At 41.5% G+C, this 22,385-nt stretch overlaps 1 pseudogene; it reads right to left on the bottom strand.

Annotated features, from left to right (window-relative positions):
• Window positions 1–1,089: 1,089 nt before the first annotated feature.
• Window positions 1,090–1,751, bottom strand: LOC110566654 (geminin-like; annotated as a pseudogene).
• Window positions 1,752–22,385: the final 20,634 nt, after the last annotated feature.

Genomic DNA, 22,385 nt, shown 5'->3' with positions numbered 1-22,385 from the left:
TTTTCTGTGTTCAAATCTGTAAGAATCTGTATCCAGGCAACACAGAACACATCCCCATGGGCCCACTTCTTTTACATTCAATAGACATCAGTATTGCAAATATTATTTAAAAGAACTTACAAGTGCTGGTTAATCTTTAATGACCATCACTGTCTCCTAGGTGAAGACTGAACAAGTGAAAGTTTAGAAAGAATTAATTTGACTTTCTTAGCAAAAGTTCAATCCAACCCAATACACAAGCGTTACCTTGAGATATTACTATGAGCAAGGCAAAGATAAAGCATAATCCAGGATTGTGTGTTATGTATAAATTATTTAGAAGATAAGACAAATTTATAAATGATCAGGGTTGTGTAAATGAGGAGAAAGAATAAGGACTAAGGGTAATTACCATAAGAGTAGGCTAAGTCCTGAAGAACTGCAAAGGAAAGGAATTACACTGGCTTAAAAAATCAGAACACTTTCTGGAAATGATAGTTTTTGAGACAGTACAAAGTTCACAACCACAGCTGGGGAGACAGGCATCTCAGGAAACATGAAATCAAATACAAAATAGAAAAAGGAAAAAAATATATACATTGCACACAGAAAAGCCATTATGCTTCTATCAAATCCTTTTTAATACATGAAACTCTTAATTGAAGTTTTGTCTTAAAGCTTTCAGACCTTACTTTGAAGATAATAAATTTTTTTTTAAAAGAGTGAGCAGGAAAAAAATCCTAGAAATAATGCTGTGGTTCACATCTAAGCAATGAGTAGGGCTTGTTTGTAAAGCAAGTGGCCAGAGTTGAGATCAAAGTACAGACTCTATAGCTTAGGAGAACAGTAATGGTGAAAGATAATATTTCAAGCAAGAAGGTGGTGACAATTTTTTAAGAATTTTATTCTTTTCAATAGGAAATTGAAGTTTTTTTTTAATATACATAAGTCGCATCTGACACTGAGAAAGTGAAAATGTTATTTACATAAAACAATAGACGAAAAATATATCCTATTAATATTTTAATGCAGTTTTATCCCCAGGACTCAAACCTGGATTCCAGCAGGTTTTAATCATTTAATCATTCATTCCAGCATCATTTAATCATTTTACCAAGAGCTGTGCTGAAGGACAGCGCTGGCTGTGGACCACACCTCATGTGCACCGTTTGGTATCGTGGAGGAAGACAGTCTCTTCAGCACACATGCCAGTTCCTGACCTTTCACTTCGGAATCCTCAACAGTTTCCTCTTCAGAATCAAATTCCTGACTATCCGATGATTCCAAGTTATCCAGAGGTTCATTTCTCAGCCTCTCCATTACCTCTGCCATGCACTGAACGTGTTCTGCTGCTGCTGCCCACTCTTCATTCTCCCTTTCAGGTGGGCAATCTCGCTGTCCTTTTGTTCAATTTCTTTATGAGGTTGCTCGTTTTCTTTAAGTGCTTCAGAGGGAGCTTTTCTCAGTTTTTCTGCCACTTCTTTCCAATGCTGAGAAGATGGGTTTTCTTTAATCATAAGATCAAATGCTTCCTGGGTAACATCTCCAACATCTTTACTTTCACTGGGTCCTGGACCAGAGCTCGAAGTCTTAGATGTTAACTGGTCATTCCAAAGCCTCCTTTTGGACAAGCCTTTTGGCAACTCATTTTCTCTGCCAACAAGAGAGCCAGCTGCAGAAGGCTGAATCATCTTCAGCGTTCTCCTTGGGACAGGACTATTTGTCAGATTTTCTTGGGCTCCTTCCTGTTGCTGCTTCATACTGGCATTCATTTTCAGAGACCACAGGGCTCCTGTTCCCAGCGAGTATAAGAGCAGAACAAGGCTCTGGCACCATGCGGGACCCAACCATGCCAGAATGACCCAAACCTGCAGACTGACACGCCGACCTCAGAATTTTATTTTATTTTTTTAACTTTAAGGATGAGACCACAGATAGCTGGAGGAGGAGGTTCCATGGACTAGCATATAAAAGGCAATAGCAGGGACTATAGATTGACAGTCCTCAGTGTAACTGAGCCTCAATCAATAAAGGCAGCATGCTCTGAAAAAAAAAAAAAAAAAAAAAAAAAAAAACCTGATACATTGTGGCAACCACGGCAGAATTAAGTTAATGACCCTTAAACATCACCAGAGACCCACTGGTCCCCTTTCTTCCTTCTTACTCTCATAGAACCAGGCCACAGATAAGACCAGACACACTTGCATGCTCCTCGGGGCCTTTCCTTTAGTAAAGGTTGTTTTTCCCTAATAACCCATGTGCATCTGTGCATTTCATTGTAAAAAGACACAAGAAGCTGGAGATGTCAACATCTGTAGCAACATGACATCACTAGGTCTATACAACAAACACCAATGTTCGGCTGGAACTCAGTTGTACACAGTGGCTAAGCTGTCAGACTCTCAGTCAAGCCTGCACCACGACACAGCTCCCTGTACTTCAATAATGATCAAGAGTCTCAAATGTCTGGGAGGCTGACCTACAATAACCCAGCATCACTTCAAACTGGAATTCGGGTCACCTCCCCCCACTTTTTTTCTAGTTTCTCTGAGTAGAAAAGTAAAAAGGGTTGCTCAAAACACGGGCCAGCCTGCACCTTGCCAGTGCAGCGCATTAAAGATGGACATGGTTGTGTCAACCCTGAGGGTGTGAGCAGGAGAGAGCTGGCCCTGCGACTTCTCTGCCATATGGCTGCATGGGTGAGAGGGAGATGCTCTCCCCTTCCCTTGCCCCTTGCCACCTATGGCAGGAGGGAAAGCCAGCCCTGTCCCTCACTCGCTGCAGCACTCCGAAGAGCGGGCCTCACTTAGGCAGCACAGTGGAGCTGGTTCTGGACATGGGGGTTGCCATCTGTGGCAGGTGGGAGAGCTGGCTCCTGGATCATGAGAGTGGGAAAACTGGCCTTGTCCCTCAACAGCTGCAATGAGAGTGTGCTCTGTACCTCCGGCTGGTTGGGAAGAGGGGGCTGCTGGTGAACTGGCCCAATGGCATGATAGAAAAGAGCTGTTGGGCTTCCCAGCTCAGATACCTCTCAGGCCCAGATCCAGTACTTTGAGTTGACCCACCCTATCTATCCACCCCATTGATGAACAGCTGGAGTGCATGAAGAGGCCCTTCCTACAGATCCAAAACTACAGGATCTCATGACTCAGGGCAAGAACAGGATATCTGAGAGGAATTCCAATGAGGTTCCAGTATTGGTAGAGAAAGAGGAGCCAGAGGCCTCACACCAGACGGACAAGTCATTGCAATGACATTTGCAAGCAAAGAAGTGTGGACAGAATGGCATACTCCTGGATACAATGTGACACACTGCAGCTTTCACAGAGACATTTTTTTCTCTGTTTGGAGGGGAGTTGTAAGGGTGGAGGATGGTTAATAGGGGAGGGGAAGATGAATGGGATTAGGGTGCATGATGTGAAATTCACAAAGAACCAATGAAATGGTAAAACAAAACAAAACAACGAAAACCTCATGGGCCAAAGTTCTACAGCAGGAGCTGAAATTTAACAGTTCCTTAACCTAATGTTTGCTCTCTATATATTTTTTCTTTCTTTCTTTCTTTCTTTCTTTCTTTCTTTCTTTCTTTCTTTCTTTCTTTCTTTCTTTCTTTCCAGAAAAGAATACCTTACACTTACTGGCATCCTCCCAATTTTCCAAATCTGCTTTCTTTTGCTGACATAAATGCTTTTCATCAGCAAGCAGCCTGGATCTAAAGGAGATAAATAGGTGTCCTCCAGGGCTTGCTACAGGGCGGCCTCTGGGCATTACTGAATCCCCTCAATTATACAGTGTCATTCCTGGGTGGTGACAGTGATAGGAAACAATCCTAAGAGAATGCAATCTGGGCATTTAAATTTCCGGTGACTAATTTGGCTGCCTCTATTTGCAGGATTTGACCAGCCTCTACAGGTGAAAGGATTTGATTGAGCAGAGATCAACCATCTCCCTGGAGCCAAGCGACCTTGTTAAGCAACTTTGCTACATCTTTTATGCTCAGAGAAGCACGGATATTTTCTATTAACCTCTGAGGCAACAACAGATTTAGCCATTGCTATTTCCTGCCTACTGCCCTCCCTTAGACCCTTCAGCAAGATGGCCCTCACTTTCCCAGTTTGCCACCTTGTCATGGGTGCTGTGTGAATGGAGTGCTGTACAAGAAGGCTCTCTACACACCTCTCTAGCCTTCCTTCTTGAAAATCTTATCTTTGTGTAAAAAATCCAAATACAATTCTAAAGTACCTGAAGTATCAGACAGAGACTTGTTGTCCTCTGTGCCTTATAAAAAGGCTAACTAAATGGCTTTGTCAGGCTGAATCAAATCAGTGCAAACATATTTATTACAAGACAAAAAAAAATGTATTATAACACCAGGTTCTGCATTGGTGCTGGGATTATGACAAGACATAATGCCTCCAAAAATAGAAAGTGCAACTTATAAGAGAAGCTTTGATGTAAGACTGGGGTTCACAAGCCACCTTGACCTTGCTCTGAGCCTCATGTACATCATGGGGATAGTGGAGTCATGCCATGGGGTCAGTGCACACTAAACGCTATCCGTGAAATTGCATTAGTTACTTTTCTCTTCACCCTGACAGAAACAACTTAACGGGGAAGGGGTTATTTAGGCTCATAATTCAGAGGAGCAGTCCATCCTGTTAGAGAAGGCAAGAGGTCAGGATAGATCTAGTGATGGCAGAAAGTGGAGAAACCTGAGTTGGAAATCAGGCCAAACCTTCAGGGCCCACTACCACCACCACCCCGCCCATGTTACAACCTCTCAAAACAGCCCTGCCACCCTAGAGACCATAATAAATGTTTCACTGCATCTGTGCAAACTGTGACAATTCCCAAATATTAACTTCTTTCTGTTTTTGTTGCCAGAGGCAATTCTGTTTTTTATTTTTAAAAGCAGTCGTTTTGGAAAGCAGCAAAGAAAAGCAATAACCATCAGGTGGCATGCAGAGGATGATGACCTGGACATCTCTCCTTCAACAGAACATGTCTCGTCGTTCCTGGGACTCTCCTCTTAAGACACCCCGTTCAAATGTGATATAAGAAGCGATCTGCTCAGGGTCTTCCAGCACTCTGGCTTGCACAGTCTTTCTACTTTCTCTTCCACATAAATCCCTGAGCCCTGAGGCCAGGGTTTTGATGAAAGCATCGCAATGAGGACTGAGTGCCCCAAAGTCTCTTATTGTCTGCACACTGTCCAGTTGTGGGTTTCTGTGTTCGTTCCCATCTATTGCAAGAAGCTTCCATGGTGACAGTTGAGCAAGGTCCTAATCTATGAGTATAAAAACATATCATTAGGAGTCATCTTATTAGAATGTTACTTTACCAAAATAAGGAAACATCACCTTCCCGAAACCACATGACTGACACACATATGACCTCACAGAGACTGTGAAAACATGCAAGAGACCTGCTCAGGTTGAATCCAGGCAAAAATCTCAGAACTGAGAAGGGGAAGCAGACACAAAGACCCGCTTTTAATCAAGAAGCTATTTGCAATTGGTACCTCGTGGAAAGAGGAAAATCACTGGGTATATAAACCATGCCCCGAGGTAGGACCCATTGCCAGGTGTAACTGGCCAATACAGAACAAGCTCCACATATTCTTATGTGGGGCTTTTTGTTTTGTTTCATTTGGGTATTTTTGCCTTGATGATTTTTTTTATTCATTTTAAGTATTATTTCTTGTTTTTTTTATTAATTTTTGTTGTTTGGGGTTTCTTTTTTTAAGAGAGAGAAAAGGAGCATGAAGTTGGGTGAGTAGGGAGATTGGGAGAATCTGAAAAGAGTTGGGGGAGGGGAAGAATATAATCAAAATGTAGTGTTCACAAAATTAAAAATAAAAAGATGAATAATTTTTTAAAAAGCAATATCTTAATAACCTCGGTGATTTGTGTGTGGCTATAGATGATCCCTTCCATCCTTAGACACACTTTCACTGCAGGGCAGCACTACCATAGAGCACAGCTGTCTGCCTGCCTCCTGTGTCATTAGCATCTCCTCCGGCATAATCGGTCAGGGCCAGCCCTGGTCAGACCCTCTTTCAGCCAGTTGTGCTGTAGAGAACAGTGGTAAACATGTTGTTCTGCTGAGCCTGCTGGGAAACATTCCAGCCTGGAGTCGTTGCTATGTTACTGAGAGAAGAGCAAGCTCGTGATATTCCCACAGCAACCAAACAACAGTGGCAGCACTCTGCTGGGATTTCTATCAGAGCTACTAACAGGTACAAGGCTTCTTGGAAAACGTCTTACTCTCCTTGTAGCTTAGAGCTGGCACCAACATGAGTAACAAATGGTGGACATGATTCCTGATGGTAAGGAATTCTTTCAAATGTTCGTGATCTTGCTAGATGCAATTCTTAGTCTTTCTTATTGGCTTTGATCTACCATCTTATAGTCCAACACTAAAGGCATAAAACTACTTAAGTACAAGTTAATACTAAAATGGACAAAGAAACAATGCCTCACAGGACCTTCCACTGCTGTATACACCAAAGACATGCTGAATGCTTAGTAATTCTCCCAGCCCTACTCATGCAAGTATTTATGAATACATGGTGACAACCATATATAAGTGGTCAGACTCAAGGTCTACCTACCATCCTGTATTAGCTACTTTTCTGTAGCTGTGAAAATGACCAAGACAACTTACAGACTAGCTGTAGCTCTCAGCCTGTGGGTTGTGAGCCCAAAAGACTAGCAGAAAACATAGATATTTACATTGTCAGAACATGGTCAAAAAATGACATGTGGTAAGCAAAACCTCGGAGAACTGTGAGAAAGTATCCAGGAAATAAAAGGCAGAGGGCCTTTTACCACAGGTGCATTCTGTTTCCTGTATCATTCTTGGATGTGATTTTGCACTTCCTGGGACAAACATTTATATTCAATTTATAAAACATGTTTATTCTTGTTGGATCAGAAGACAGTTATAGAACACAATCTGATCAGTGTACACTGAATCTAGATATGGCCTTATGCCTTTCTTTCATGTTTTCCCTGATACAATTTCTAGTACTTGCCAGGCAATTGTGTTTAAATTTGTCTAGCCTGAGAAAGTTCTGGGAAAGGGCCACTTTGTTAGTATTTAGTGTATGCTTACTGATGGTTTATTCATGTTTTTTTGAACTCAAACAACTTTCCTTGTATTATTGCTTTCTTTATTACATTAGTGTATAAAAGTACACTGAAACAGATGTAAGATTGTCTACAGTATCAGACTGGAGTCTACCATTCTCTTAAGTCTTCAGATCTCAGGTCCAGAAGGCAAGGTCTACATCAGCCAACCAAAAAGTCAACATGCACTATGATGTATAACAACCACAAAATTACAGTTATGAAGTAGCAACAAAAATAATTTTATGGTTCAGGGTCATCACTACATGAAGAACTGCAGTAAAGTGTTGCAGCATTAGAAAGGTTAAGAACCATTAAGGAAAGAATTTCTTTTGGTTGACTGTATCCACCATGGCAGGATACTATGGAAGCAATGGGCAAGCAGGACAGCAGGTGCATAAACTGACTGATCACACCTTCACACACAAATATTAAACAGAGAGTGAGTCTCAGCATCTGCTTTGATACCCTGCTGGGTAGAGTCTTTCAGAGGCCCTCTGTAGTAGGCTCCTGTCCTATTCCCTGTTTTCTCCCTCTTCTGATGTTTGGGCAGAGTACAGGGAATCTTATGAAAGAAGGAGGAGATAGAAAGACCTGGAGAGGACGGGAGCTCCACAAGAAAAACCAAAGTATCTGGGCACAGGGGTCTTTTCTGAAGCTGATACTCCAAACAAGGACCATGCATGGATATAACCCAGAACCCCTCCTCAGATGTAGTCCCATGGCGGCTCAGTGTCCAAGAGGATTCCCTAGTAATGGAAACAAGGAGTGTTTCTGACATGAACTCAGGGGCTGGCCCCTTGATCATCTCCCCCTGAGGGAGGAAGAGCCTTACCTTGCCACAGAGGAAAACAGTGCAGCCAGTCATGATGAGACCTGATACTAGGGTCAGATGGAAGGGGAGGAGGACCTCCCCACCACTGGACTAAGGGAGGGGCATAGGAGAAGAAAAGGGAAGAAGGGTGGGATTGGGAAGGGACAAGGGAGCAGGCTATAGCTGGGATACAAAGTGAATAAGTTGTAATAATTAATTAATTGATTAATAAAAAACAGAGAATGAACCGGAAGTGGAACAAAGCTGTTAACTCTAAAACCTTTCCCCTAGGGATAGTACTCCCCTAGAGACCAGCTACAATATCTTCCCAATTAGCATCACCAGCTATGGACCGAGCTTTCAAATACCCAAAAAACAAGCACACATATCTACCTTTAAAAGGCTCTTTTGGAGGCCTGACCCGTAACAAGCCACATGATCATAAAACACCTAGTCATCCCGGTGATATGGCATGCACCTGTAATCCCAGCACTCCGGGAGGCACAGGATAGCAGATCTCTGTGTGTTCAAGGCCAGCCTGGTCTACAAAGGGTGCATGAAGAAACCCTGCCTCAAAAAAATAAATAATAATAATAATTAAAAAATAAAGAAAGGAAAGAAGAAAGAAAGAAAGAAAGAAAGAAAGAAAGAAAGAAAGAAAGAAGGGAGGGAGGGAGGGAGGGAGGGAGGGAGGGAGGGAGGGAGGGAGGGAGGGAGGGAGGGAGGGAGGGAGGGAAGGAAGGAAGGAAGGAAGAAAGAAAGAAAGAAAGAAAGAAAGAAAGAAAGAAAGAAAGAAAGAAAGAAAAAGAGAGAACAACAGTGAGGATTTGGCCATCCTGAATGTCCAGCTCTTTAAGATACAAATACAAAACCTGAGTTAGCAGTGTTTGTCAGGAGGAATTTTCTCTTTTAACTCTGACTCTTTCTTTTAATTCCTCTCCTTTCTTGATCTTTATTGATTGTCCCAAAGGCATCAGGCCATCTCCATTTATCCCTGACGTACTTCTAGATCTGGTCTATGTGATAGCTATAGCTTGGGGGTTTTATTTTCTACCACAGTAAATTTTCCCATGGCTTTTATTAATCTCCTTTGAGTGTAATAAGTTTCTCTGTATCTGATATAAAACCTATCAGATGATTTTATTTAAATCAAATTGGAAAGACAGCCATTCGGTTTTAAGATAGATGTGGAATACATTTAAGCTGCTTCATTATAAGAAGTTCAGCCTTTTAACAGTTAATGTAAGTGAATTTGGGTCACACCATCCCTCAGTGAGAGTTCTCAGACCCAGTCACTGTTATAGTGAAGCTGGATTTTAAAAACAACAGGAAGCTCTTGTCTCTGTGGTATAAGTACCATCACAGGCATTGAAACTTGCTTCTCATTTAAGTGGCACTGGGGCTCTGACAGCCAACACAAAGTTATCATGTAAGCCAAATAAAACTTCAATTTAAAAATTGAAGAGCAGAGAGCTTATACCAGTTGTTGTGACCAGGAACACAAGACTATAAGAACATCCTTTTGATACTGGTAACACTGATTTTTCACAGTTCACTTTGATTTTTGCTGTTGCTTTTATTTTGTATTGTTATCTAGCATGTCAGCTCAAACACATGTCTCCTGGGGTAATGACTCATTCAAAACACCAACAATATTTTCTCTAATGCTGTGTACAACAATACACATCTATTTTCTGTGGCATGCTTGGTTAATATAGAAGATGATAGCAAAACTGCAACTCCACAGCCCTATGACACTGTCATCCATAATCCTATTTACATCAGCAAACTTCCCAAAGCGTGTGTATAGCAAAGACGATATGAAGGCAAATAAATATTTTATTGCCATCCAGAATTCATCTCTCTGAACCTCATGAAACCTGGAGACACCCTACCTGCTCCTTTCTCCTCTAACTCATAACTTGCCCCAGGCAAAAACCCCAGACAGCTACTGTTCCATGGTTTCTGTCTAGCTGGCCCTGGCCTCATTTTATCACATCTCAAAAGCAAGAGAGAAGTTCAGTTCCAATTGCAAGAAAGTAATCCCTTGACAAACTGTTTTGAGAGAGAGAGACAGAGACAGAGAGAACTCAAAATGGGCCTTCCTACATAAAAATATTATAAAAATATAAGTTTCTATTTACAGCTCCCATCCTAACCTGTACTTTTTGAACTACTTGACCTACCAGGTAATGTTCAAGACTCTCTACATCTTTCTATAGGAGTCACAAATGGAGGTTAGAGTACAGCATTATTTAGAAAAGTTCCTCTGCAGTGTTCTATGCAAGAATCATGGCATCTATATTCTATCTATTCCCCCAAAGACTTAGGGGAGCCTCAAGAAAGAGGAGACAGAAAGTTGAAAAGAACCAGAGGTTGAAGAAGATTGCAGTGAAAATGCGTATCTGTATGTGACAGAACCAGTACACTCAGGAACTCAAAGCAACATTATTTACCTGCACAAGAGCCATGCAAGATCAAGCCAGATACCATTCCAGCATGGTTAAGGAGGGGATCACAACCCCACACCCCTAGCTGGCATTTGGTGGCTGCTAGTACATGAAAAGTCTATTTTTTTCCAAGGAGTGGACCCGGGCTAAGTTGCCCATGCTCCAGTGAGGGCAAGCCCTACATTCATGTACATATGGGTACTCCTTTTTTAACTTAGTGTGTTGTTAAACAAAAAAATAAAGAGAAGGAACAAGAAGAGGAAGAGGAGGAGAAGGAAAAGACACAAAGCTGGGATAGGGCCTAGTAGGGGAGTCTGGGAAGAGTTGAAGGAGACAATGAAGGATGGATATGATCAAACTATACATATACTTATGTGAAATTCTCAAACTACAGTTTAGTTTTTAAAACAATCACATGTGAAGTGGAGAGGGAATCAGGAAGACATACATGTATACATGAGGAATATATATTCTGACTCCGTCTATAATTCCAGTTGTGGTCTCTTGAAGACTACCTACCAAAGGAACCACTGCATCTAATGACAGTGACCTATCAGTCAAATAGGTACTAAAACAGGCAGTTTCTAGATACAGAAGTAGAATCATCCACAGAAGTACACAAATAGAGTCAAAACATCCTCAATGATTATGGAAAAAATGCCTCATCTGTTGTAAAGAAACGGAAGAGACTGGACAACATATATTGTTAAAAAAAAGAGAATCACACATCTACAGCTATTATTTTTCCAAAGATCGTAGAATGTGCTGGGGGGTGGTTTCTGTAAAATAGAATTCAAGAAAATTAATTTTTCCCAGACACATCCTCTCAACTCCAACCTTGGCTGGAGACAAGGAAATCTCCGTGTTTGTCTTTCTATAGAGAAGGCATTCAGGTAAAATTTAAGTTTCAGGAGCTTAAATGCCTTTGATTCCCTTCATATACAAGCTTCCAAACCACACATATAACACAAAAGCTTTACCATGCCATATGAATATGTTGCTCTAGCCCTGAGAGATTTCTCCAGTTCTGCAATGCTGGGAAAATTCGTATGCTAACCACTAACAATATGAGTTATTATTTTTATTTCTAAAACACATAGCTTTCAACAACCTAACCCTTCTAATTAGCATTGGAAGGGTTTGAAAGTAAAAGATTCAACTTCCCTTTAAAAAGTAACAAAGTATAGCCTGTATGTAGACAATGAGGTGTAAAACAAATCACGTGTTTTAAAAAGTAGCATCCTAACCAAGCTAGCAGCAAATTTTCAGTAAAGCCTAGATAGTAAATAATTTATATAAAGAATTCAACAGTCATCATAAATATTACATATACTCTTTAAAATATTAAACATTTATCATTGTCAGTCAACTTCAAAATAACACTTGTATGAGCATGAACACTACATTCCACTTGATAAGAGTTCTCCTTTGAGGTAACTGGTTGTTCTAGTTTTCTTGCTGCTGCTGTGATAACTTTACTTGCTCTGATCAAGCAACTTAGGGGAGCAAAGGGTTTATTTGCTCTATAATCTTAAGTCACCCCATCATTTAGGGAAGTCAAGGCACAAACTTAAAGGCTGGCCTTCCTACTATTCCACATAGCATTACCACTGACCAAAGAATTCATTTCATAGCCAAAGAAGTACAGCAGGAACCACAGAATACGCAACTTGCCACACAGACATACGCTCAGCTAGTTTAGAAAGTTCAGGATGATTTACCTGGGGAATGATGTCACCAACAATGGGCTAGCCCTTCCTACATAAGTTAACAATCAACATTCCCCCAAAAGACATGCCCACAGAGCAATCTATTTCTCAAGATTTATTTCTCAAGTGAGATTCCTCTACCAGATAATTCTAGGTTATGTCAAATTGATGTTTAAAACTAACCATAACACTAGTTTACTGGCGTTCCAAGTGAGAGATCAAAAAATTAAAAATCAGCAATTATTATTAAAATTTAAGGCCTGAACTAAGGCTAGCTGGGTGGAGAAGTCCAGGAATGCCCTGAGGGGAAGGACTGCCTTACTGCATTCTTTCCCCACCCACTAGAGATACAGTTGCTAGGAAACCGGCCCATTCCCCCTAGGGAGGGACACCAGTTCATTATGGTCTGGGGACCTTCCTACAGCCAGTCAATTCAAAATGTAGTATTTTGACCAATAGATGCTTGCCAGGCAGGAATCGCCCCTGCTTTGGGCATGCTGGGAGGGACCAGAATCTTTAAATCACCCAACTAACTTGAGCTTGGGGCTCTCAGTTCTCACTGCTTTGGCGGTGGGGGGGGGGTGAGCCCAAGCTGCAGCTTATAATGATTGATAATAAAAAGAACCTCATGTATTTATAGTGTAGTCTGTTTATTCCTGGTCTTTTGGTGTTCACCAACTGGTCAGAACACAAGATGGGCAAACAGAGCGCACCGTTTTGGAGAGGCAGAGGACATGAATCTCTGAAATTGTTGAGTGGAGAGACAATTGAAACTAGAATTTGGACTTTTGGACTTTCTAAAGGAAAGGGGACACCACAGAAGAGTGGAGTGCTTGTAGTTTAGATCAGGCGAAGACTCCTCTGGGAGGGAAGTGGGGCCCTTCCCTTGTCCAGGTCTCCCGAGTGGGGACACCTGCACACAGTTGAGCACAAAGCTCACAGCCCGGAGAATAAGACAGCAGAGACAGTGCTCCAGGCCACTTAACACAGAAGACATCTGCAACCACCTGCTGAACAACATCCCTCAGACACATACCCGAGGAGCCCCATAACCCTCTTGCCAATCTATAGACCCTCAAAGCATCTCCTTCCCCTCCCCCCACTCCCGACCCCCGCGGGACACAATCCTGCCATAAGAAGCACAGCAGGAGAACCTCCCCTATCAGTGGACTTGGGGAGTGGCATGCATGCAAAGGGAGGAGGGAGGGTGGGATTGGGAGGGGAGGAGGGAGAGGCTTATGGGGGGATGCAGAATGAATAAAGTGTAATTGATGAAAAATTTTAAAAAAAGGGAAAAAAATAATTTAAGAACCTTAAAGGACTTTCAAAAGTGGAGGAAAACATGGAGTTAGTCAATTTACATGGAGCATGTCTCGCCCCTGGGGGCAATGGTCTCCTGAACCTACTCAAACCTCGGACACCACCACTGCTAGTTCTAGAACTGATGCAGGATGTTCCAACGAGGGGGTTAAGGTTTCTCATAATATTTCCTATAAGCCCACACCTGTTTGTTTATATCCCCCATTTTTATTCATTATTAGCCAGATAGAGCCAAGTAATTGTAGTAATGATACTTGCTTTTTGGCACAATGCAGGAATGCTAGTGAATTTAGGTATGCCCTGGTTACTCGCATGCCTCACTGGGTGCCTGTGCCCATTGATGCCCCTCACTCTATGACTCTCTTCAGACAGAAGAGGGATCTTGGAACTACAGCCGCCATTGTTACTGCCATCTCATTGGCAGCTGTTGGAGCTACCACCACCGCATTAGCCATGAGTCATACTGTGCAGACTGCTCAGACCCTGAATAACCTTTTAGCCAATGTAGCTCATGCCTTAGATGTACAAAAAGGAATTAATGCTCAACTAAAAGGAGGCTTGATGGTGTTCAATCAGAGGATTGACCTCGTGCAGGAGCAAATTGATACCCTATGGCAAATCGCTCAACTTGGCTGTCAATGAAAATATGCTGGACTTTGAGTCACTAGCATACAACATGAGAATTTTTCCTGTGCTGCAAATCTGTCTAAACAATTGTCTAGCTATATTTTAGGTAATTGGAATGGAGAATTCGATACTACGATGGAGCAGCTGAGAGTGGCCATTGTCACAGTAAATTCTACCAGAGTGGACGCAAGACTAGCCACAGGATTACCATCATGGATTGCTGCAGCCATGAATCATCTGAAGGAATGGGCGGGCATGGGAGCGTTAGCAGGCCTTCTGGTGTTGGTCTCCTTGGTTTGCCTGTGGTATATATGCAAGATTAGAGTCTCACAACAGTGTAATGCAGCCATGACCATTCAGGCCTTTACAGCCATTGAAGCAGGACAGTCTCCCCAAGCATGGTTGGCTACCATAAAAAGCTAAAATGTTACACTCAGGATGTGAGGCTAAGCACTGCACTCAGGGTCAGCCACTTTCGACCCAGAGAAGAGCATGTCTGATTGCATGCAGGTTGATGCCCCAGGTCCCGCCTCTGAGAAAAAGGTATCTGACGGGTCTGATGCTCTTTGGGTGGATGACACCTAAATGAACATTGGTACAAAGTCCCAATTTATTTCTAATATCAGAGATCAGACCTCTACTCTTGCCTGATGCGTCTAAAACAAAAAGGGGGAACTGTAGAGAGCTGCGTAATGCCGCGCCTTAAAGATGGAGCTGGTTTCTGCCTTCCACCTTCCCGATGGTGAGTGCTCTCTATCACGAACAACTCCACATTTGGCTAAGGCCGAGGATCTGGCTTGCTTCCTTGTATGTGGACCTATCTGCATTGCCCACGTGGCACGCCTGGGTTGGCTACCCAGAGGCTATTTAAGCTGTGGGCCAGATGATTGTTCAAGTTTCCTGAATAAACTGCATTGAAAAAAAAAAGAAAGAAAGAAAGAAAAAAGAAAAATAAATAAATAAATAAATCCAGCTTATGCAAAAAAAAAAAAAAAGAAAGAAAGAAACACAGCAGAGCTCACATCCCTCTGGAAATCCCTCCTCGCCAGAGCACACCCACCACCGGAAATCCCGCCCCATGGTAGCATGCACATCTCCGGAAATCCGGTCACACTGGAGCACACACAACTCCAGAAACCCTACCACACCGGAGGAGCACACCCACCTCCAGAAACCCCGCCACAACGGAAAGCACCCACTGCCTGCACCAGAGCTCAGGCCCAACCACAGAGTGCCAACCACAGAGACTCAATACAATCCTTCCTGGATCCCAAATCCACAAAGCTCAGTGCCTGGGGCCCAAGACAGCAGAGGCAGGGCTTCAGGCCCCTAGCCGTGGCGGAGAGCTGTAACCACCCGCTGAACGCCACCAATCAGAGCACATGTCAGAGGAGCCCACACCCCACCAAGTAACCTCTTACCAAGTTCTGGACCCTCGGTGCACAGCCCCACCAACACCAACACCACCACCAGGTCCCGCTGGAGTGCACGCACCACCGGTTTCAAGTCCAAAGAGCGCCAGCCACAGAGACTCAGATCCACAGTACAATTCTTCCCAGATCCTAAGTCTGCAAGTGGCAGTACTGAGGACACAAGTCTGCCCAGCCAATGATTGTATGGGCCATCCAACCCCTCAGTGGCAGATAACCAGCTGACTAGCCACCAAAGCCTAGCAGACCTGCAAAAACAATACGTGCCCACAATCTTCAACAGTGCTTGCAATCCCTTAAGCGCCTGCAATACCCTCAGTGCTTGCAAGGCACCCGTCTCACACATTGAAGACCTCTTCATTCTCCAACACCCTGTCCTTTAGGACAGAACTACAAGACATGCTCAATCAAAAGCTACCCTGCATTTGCCCTTCTGCCCTTGTGAACTTTCCTCCTACAGGTATAGCTGAATCACCAACGCACACACTGAAACCACTGGACCTCCCATATTTTCCTGAAGAATTTCTCCAGACACCAGGGAAAGACCAGTCTGATCTGCAGAATCCAGGAACAAACAGTAAACACTTCGGGTAACCAAATGGCCAGGGGTCGACAAAAGAACAAAACCAACATAAATCAAGATTTTATGGCATCACAGGCAACCCTCAAAATTAATGGATACTCCAACTCATCAGAAACAAGAGAAAATGATTTTAAAGCTATGATTATCCAGTTATTTGAAGCACATAAAGAGGAAAACAACAAATCTCTCAGAGAAATAGCAATACAGATTCAAACAGTTAAAGAGGAAACAAATCTCTCAAAAATTTGGTATCCCAAATGGAAACAAAGAAAAATGAAGTGAACAAAGCTTTTAAAGAAACACAGGCAAATATAGCCAACCAAATGGAGGCAGAAGTAGTGGCATTAAGAGAGGAAACAAACAAAAAAATAAAGACCATCTTGGAGACACAGGAATACACATTCAAACAGTTGAAGGAAATGGTGCAAGGCATGAAAACAGAATTAGAATCAATAAAGAAAAAACAAACTGAGAAAACCCTGGAATTGGAGAACTTAGAGAAAAGAGAAGGAACCAAAAATGTAAGCATCACTAATACAATACAAGACATGGAAGAGAGAATCTCGGGTGCTGAAGATACACATGCAAAAATTGATACTTCTCTCAAAGCAAAAGTAAAATCGGGAAAATCCCAAACACAAAACATCTAAGAAATCAAGGACACCATGAAAGGCAAAATCTAAGAATAAGAGGAATTGATGAAGAAGAAGATTCCAGGCTCTAAGATCCAGAAAATATTTTCAAGAAGATCAAAGAAGAAAATTTTCCCAACCTAAAGGAAGAGATATCCACAAACAGACAAGAGGCCTACAGAACACCAAATAGAATAGACCAGAAAAGAAACTCCTCACTCCACATCATAGTGAAAACGCTTAATCTACAGAACAAAGAAAAGATACTAAAAGCAGCAAGGGAAAGGGACAAGTAACATATAAAGGTAGACCTATCAGAATCACACCAGACTTCTCATCAGAAACTATGAAAGCCAGAAGGACCTGGGGAGATATCATGCAGGCTCTAAGGGACCACAGATGCCAACCTAGACTACTATACCCTACAAAGCTTTCAATCAACATAGATGGAGAAAACAAAATATTCCACGACAAAACTAAATTTAAGCAATATTTGAACAGCAACCCAGCCCTACAGAAGATACCAGAAGGAAAATTTCAATCCAATGAAAACGACTACACCCAAGAAAACATTGGTTATAGATAATTTCCCAACAAAAATCAAAAGAAAACAAGCAATGAATCACAGTAATGAATCACAGTAACACCACCAACTCCACAATAATAGGAAATAACATTCAATGGTCATTATTATCTATCATCATCAATGGATTCAACTCTCCAATAAAAAGACAAAGACTAAAAAAATTGGGTGCAGAAACAGGATCCAACATTCTGCTGCATCCAAGAAACACCTACACAACAAAGATAAACACCACCTCAGAGTAAAAGGCTGGAAAACTGTTTTTCAAGCAAAGAAACCCAAAAAACAAGCAGGAGTGGCTATCCTAATATCTAATAAAATAGACTTTCAACCAAAACTAATCAAAAAAGATGCAGAGGGACACTACATTCTCATCAAAGGAAAAATCCAAGAAGACATCACAATTCCAAACATCTATGCCCCAAATACAAGAACACCTACATTCATAAGTGAAACATTATTAAAGCTTAAATCACACATCGACCCCAACACCTTAATAGTGGGAGACTTCAACACCCCATTATCACCAAGGGATAGATCATCTAGACAGAAGCCAAATAGGAAAAATAAAGGCACTTACAAACGTCCTAATTCAAATGGACCTAATTGATGTCTACATGACTTTTCACCCAAACTCAAAAGAGTATACATTCTTTTCAGGACATCATGGAACATTCTCCAAAGTAGACCATAATACTTGGTCACAAAGCAAGCCTCAACAGATACAAGAAGATTGAAATAATCCCATGTATCTTATCTGACCACCCGCTTTAGCTGGACCTCAACAACAACAGAAACAACAAAAAGCCGACATGCACAAGGAAACTTAACAACTTGCTTCTCAATGACAACTGGGTTAAGGATGAAATAAAGAAAGAAATTAAAGACTTCCTAGAATTCAAAGAAAATGAAGGCAAAACATAATCAAATTTATGGAACACAATGAAAGCAGTACTTAGAAGAAAACTCAAAGCAATAAGGGCCTTTAAGAAGAAATGTGTAACATCTCATACAAACAACTTAATGGCACAAATGAAAGCCCTAGGAAAAAAAGAAGCAGAAACACCCAAGAGGAGCAGACGGCTGGAAATAATTAAACTCAGGGCTGAAATCAATAAATTAGAAACAAATAAAACAATTCAAAGAATCAATGAAACCAAGAGTTGGTTCTTTGAGAAAATTAACAAGATAGATCAACCCTTAGCCAAACTAACTAAAAGGCAGAGAGAAACTATGCAAATCAGCAAAATCAGAAATGTAAAGGGGACATAACTACAGACAATGAGGAAATGCAAACAATCATTAGGTCGTACTGCAAAAGCCTATATGCCACTAAGTTCAAAAATTTAAAAGAAAAGGACAATTTTCTTGACAGATTCCGTCTACCAAAATTAAGTCAAGACCAGGTAGAAAGATTGAACAGCTTTATCCCCCAAGGAAATAGAAGCAGCCATCAACAGCCTCCCTTCCAAAAAAAAGCTCAGGGCCAGATGGTTTCAGTGCAGAATTCTACCAGACTTTCAAAGAAGTGCTAATTCCAACTCTCTCCAAATTATTCCACAAAATAGAAACAGAACAAACATTACCAAACTCATTCTATGAAGCCACAGCACCTTAATACCTAAACCACACAAAGATCCAAGAAAAAAAGAGAATTTCAGACCAAACACTTTTAGGAACATTGATGCAAAGATACTCAATAAAATGCTTGCAAACCGAATACAAGAGCACATCAAAGATATCATCCAACATTACCAAGTAGACTTCATCCCAGGCATGCAAGGGTTGTTCAGTATACGAAAATCCATCAATGTAATCCACCATAAAAACAAATTGAAGGAGAAAAACCACATGGTCATCTCCCAAGATGCCGAAAAAGCATTTGAAAAAATCCAACACCAATGCATGTATATTCTTGGAGAGATCAGGGAAACAAGGAACATACCTAAACATAGTAAAGGCAATATACAACAAGCCTATAGCCAACATCAAACTCAATGGAGAGAAACTTAAATCAATCCCATTGAAATCAGGGACAAGGCAAGGGTGTCCATTGTCTCCATATTTCTTCAACATAGTACTTTAAGTCCTAGCTAGAGCAATAAGACAAGTAAGGGAGATCAAGGGAATACAAATCAGAAAGGAAGAGGTCAAAGTTTCACTATTCACAGATGATATGATAGTAATACTAAGTGACCCCAAAAACTCAACCAGAGAACTCCTTCAACTGATAAACACCTTCAGCAAAGTGGCTGGATACAAAATTAACTCAAAAAAATCATAAGCCCTCCTGTATACCAAACACAAAGGGCTGAGAAAGAAATCAGGGAAACAACACCCTTCACAATAGCCACTAATAACATAAAATACCTTGGGGTGATTCTAACCAAGCAGGTGAAAGACCTGTTTGAAAAAAATCTTCAAGTCTCTGAAGAAAGAAATTGAGGAAGACATCAGAAGATGGAAAGATCTCCCATGCTCATGGATTGGTAGGATTAACATAGTGAAAATGGCCATCCTTCCAAAAGCAATCTACAGATTCAATGCAATTCCCATCAAAATACCAATACAATTCTTTACAGATCTTGAAAGAAAAATTCTCAACTTCATATGGAAAAACAAAAAACCCAGAATTTCCAAAACAATACTGTCCAACAACAGATCCACTGGAGGTATCTCCATCGCCGATCTCAAGTTGTACTACAGAGCAATAATAATAAAACCTGCTTGGTACTGGCATAGAAAGAGAAAGGTGGATCAATGGAACCAAACAGAAGACCCAGAAATATACCCACACACTTATGAATACTTGATTTTTGACCAAGAAGGCCAAAACCATTCAATGAAAAAAAAAAAAACAGCATCTTCAACAAATAGTGCTGGTACAACTGGATGTCTACATGCAGAAAAATGAAAACAGATCCATACTTATCACCCTGCACAAAACTAAAGTCGAAGTGGATCAAAGACCTCAATATAAAACCAGATACTCAAATTGTTTAGAAGAAAAAGTGGGGAAGACCCTAGAACTCATTGGCACAGGAGAAAACTTCTTGAACAGAACACCATCAGCACAGGCCTTAAAAGCAAAAATCAAAAAATGGGACCTCATGAAACTGAAAAGGTTCTGTAAAGCAAAAGACACTGTCATTAGAAAAAAACGACAGCCTACAGATTGGGAACGGATCTTCACCAACCCAACATCTGACAGAGGGCTGATATCTGGAATATATAAAGAACTAGAGAAGCTAAAAGGCAATAATTCAAGTAACCCAATTTAAAAATGGGGTATGGAGCTAAACAGAGAATTCTCTGTAGAAGAATATAGAATGGCAGAAAAACACATAAGGAGATGTTCAATATCCCTAGCCATCAGAGAGATGCAAATCAAAATGACCCTGTTACCTTATATATAAATGTTACCTTATACCCATCAGAATGGCTAAAACCAAAAACTCAAGAGATAACACATGCTGGAGAGGCTGTGGTGAAAAGGGAACCCTCCTCTATTGCTGGTGGGAATGTAAACTTGTACAACCACTCTGGAAAGCAATCTGGCACTTTCTCAGACAATTAGGAATAGTGCTACATCCAAGTAATCCAATTAAAAAATGGGGAACAGAGCTAAACAGAGAATTCTCGACAGAGGAATATCGAATGGCAGAAAAACACTTAAAGAAATGCTCATCCTCATTAGCCATCAGGGAAATGCAAATCAAAACGACCCTGAGATATCACCTTACACCCATCAGAATGGCCAAGATTAAAAACTCAAGCGATAACACATGCTGGAGAGGTTGTGGAGAAAGGGGAACCCTCCTCCACTGCTGGTGGGAATGTAAACTGGTACAACCACTCTGGAAAGCTATCTGGCGCTTTCTAAGACAAATAGGAATAGTGCTTCCTCCAGACCCAGCTATACCACTGCTAGGTATATACCCAAAGTTTGTTCAAGTACACAAAAAGGACACTTGCTCAACCATGTTTATAGCAGCTCTATTTGTAATAGCCAGAACCTGGAAACAACCCAGATATCCATCAACGGTGGAATGGGTACAGAAATTGTGGTATTTTTATACAATGGAATACTACTCAGCAATCAAAAAGGAGGAAATCATGAAATTTGCAGGCAAATGGTGGGATCTAGAAAAGATCATTCTGAGTGAAATATCCCAGAAGGAGAAAGACAAACATGGGATATACTCACTTATATAGACCTATAAGATATGATAAACATAATGAAATCTATACACCTAAAAAAGATAATCAATTGAGTGGACATGGGGTAAGATGATCAATCCTCATTTAGAAAGACAGATGGGATGTGCATTGAACGTATGACAGGAGTCTACTGAGCGCATCTGAAAGACTCTAACTAGCAGTGTTTTCAAAGCAAAGACTCATGACCAAACCTTTGGCAGAGCACAGGGAATCATAAGAAAGAAGGGGAGTTAGTCTGATGTGGAAAGGATAGGAGCTCCACAAGGACCAAATATATCTGGGCACAGGGTCTTTTCTGAGACTGACATTCAACCAAGGACCATGTATGGATATAACCTAGAACCTCCACTCAGATGTAGCCTGTGGTAGCTCAGTAACCAATTGGTTTCCCAAAGTGAGGGGAACAGGGACTATTTCTAACAGGAACTCAATGACTGGCTCTTTGGCCTCCCCACCCCCGAAGGGAGGAGCAGTCCTGTTAGGCCACAGAGGAGGGCTTTGCAGCCAGTCCTGAAGATACCTGATAAAACAGGATCAGATGAATGGGGAGAAGGTCCCCCCTATCAGTGGACTTGGAAAGGGGCACGGTGGAGATGAGGGAGGGAGGGAGGGACTGGGAGGGAATGAGGGATCGGGACACGGCTGGGATACAGAGTTAATAAAATGTAACTGATAAAAAAAAATAAAAAAAAATTAAAAAAAAAAGGAATAATGCTACCTCAAGATCCAGCTATACCACTCCTAGGCATATATCCAAAAGATGTTCAAGTACACAAGGACATTTGCTCAACCATGTTTGTAGCAGCTTTATTCATAATAGCCAGAACCTGGAAACAACCCAAATGTCCATCAACAGAGGAATGGATACAGAAATTGTGGTACTTTTACACAATGGAATACTACTCAA

Source organism: Meriones unguiculatus, chromosome 4, assembly GCF_030254825.1.
Source record: "Meriones unguiculatus strain TT.TT164.6M chromosome 4, Bangor_MerUng_6.1, whole genome shotgun sequence".
NCBI lineage: Eukaryota > Metazoa > Chordata > Mammalia > Rodentia > Muridae > Meriones > Meriones unguiculatus.
This window is presented reverse-complemented; position numbering and strand designations above follow the sequence as displayed.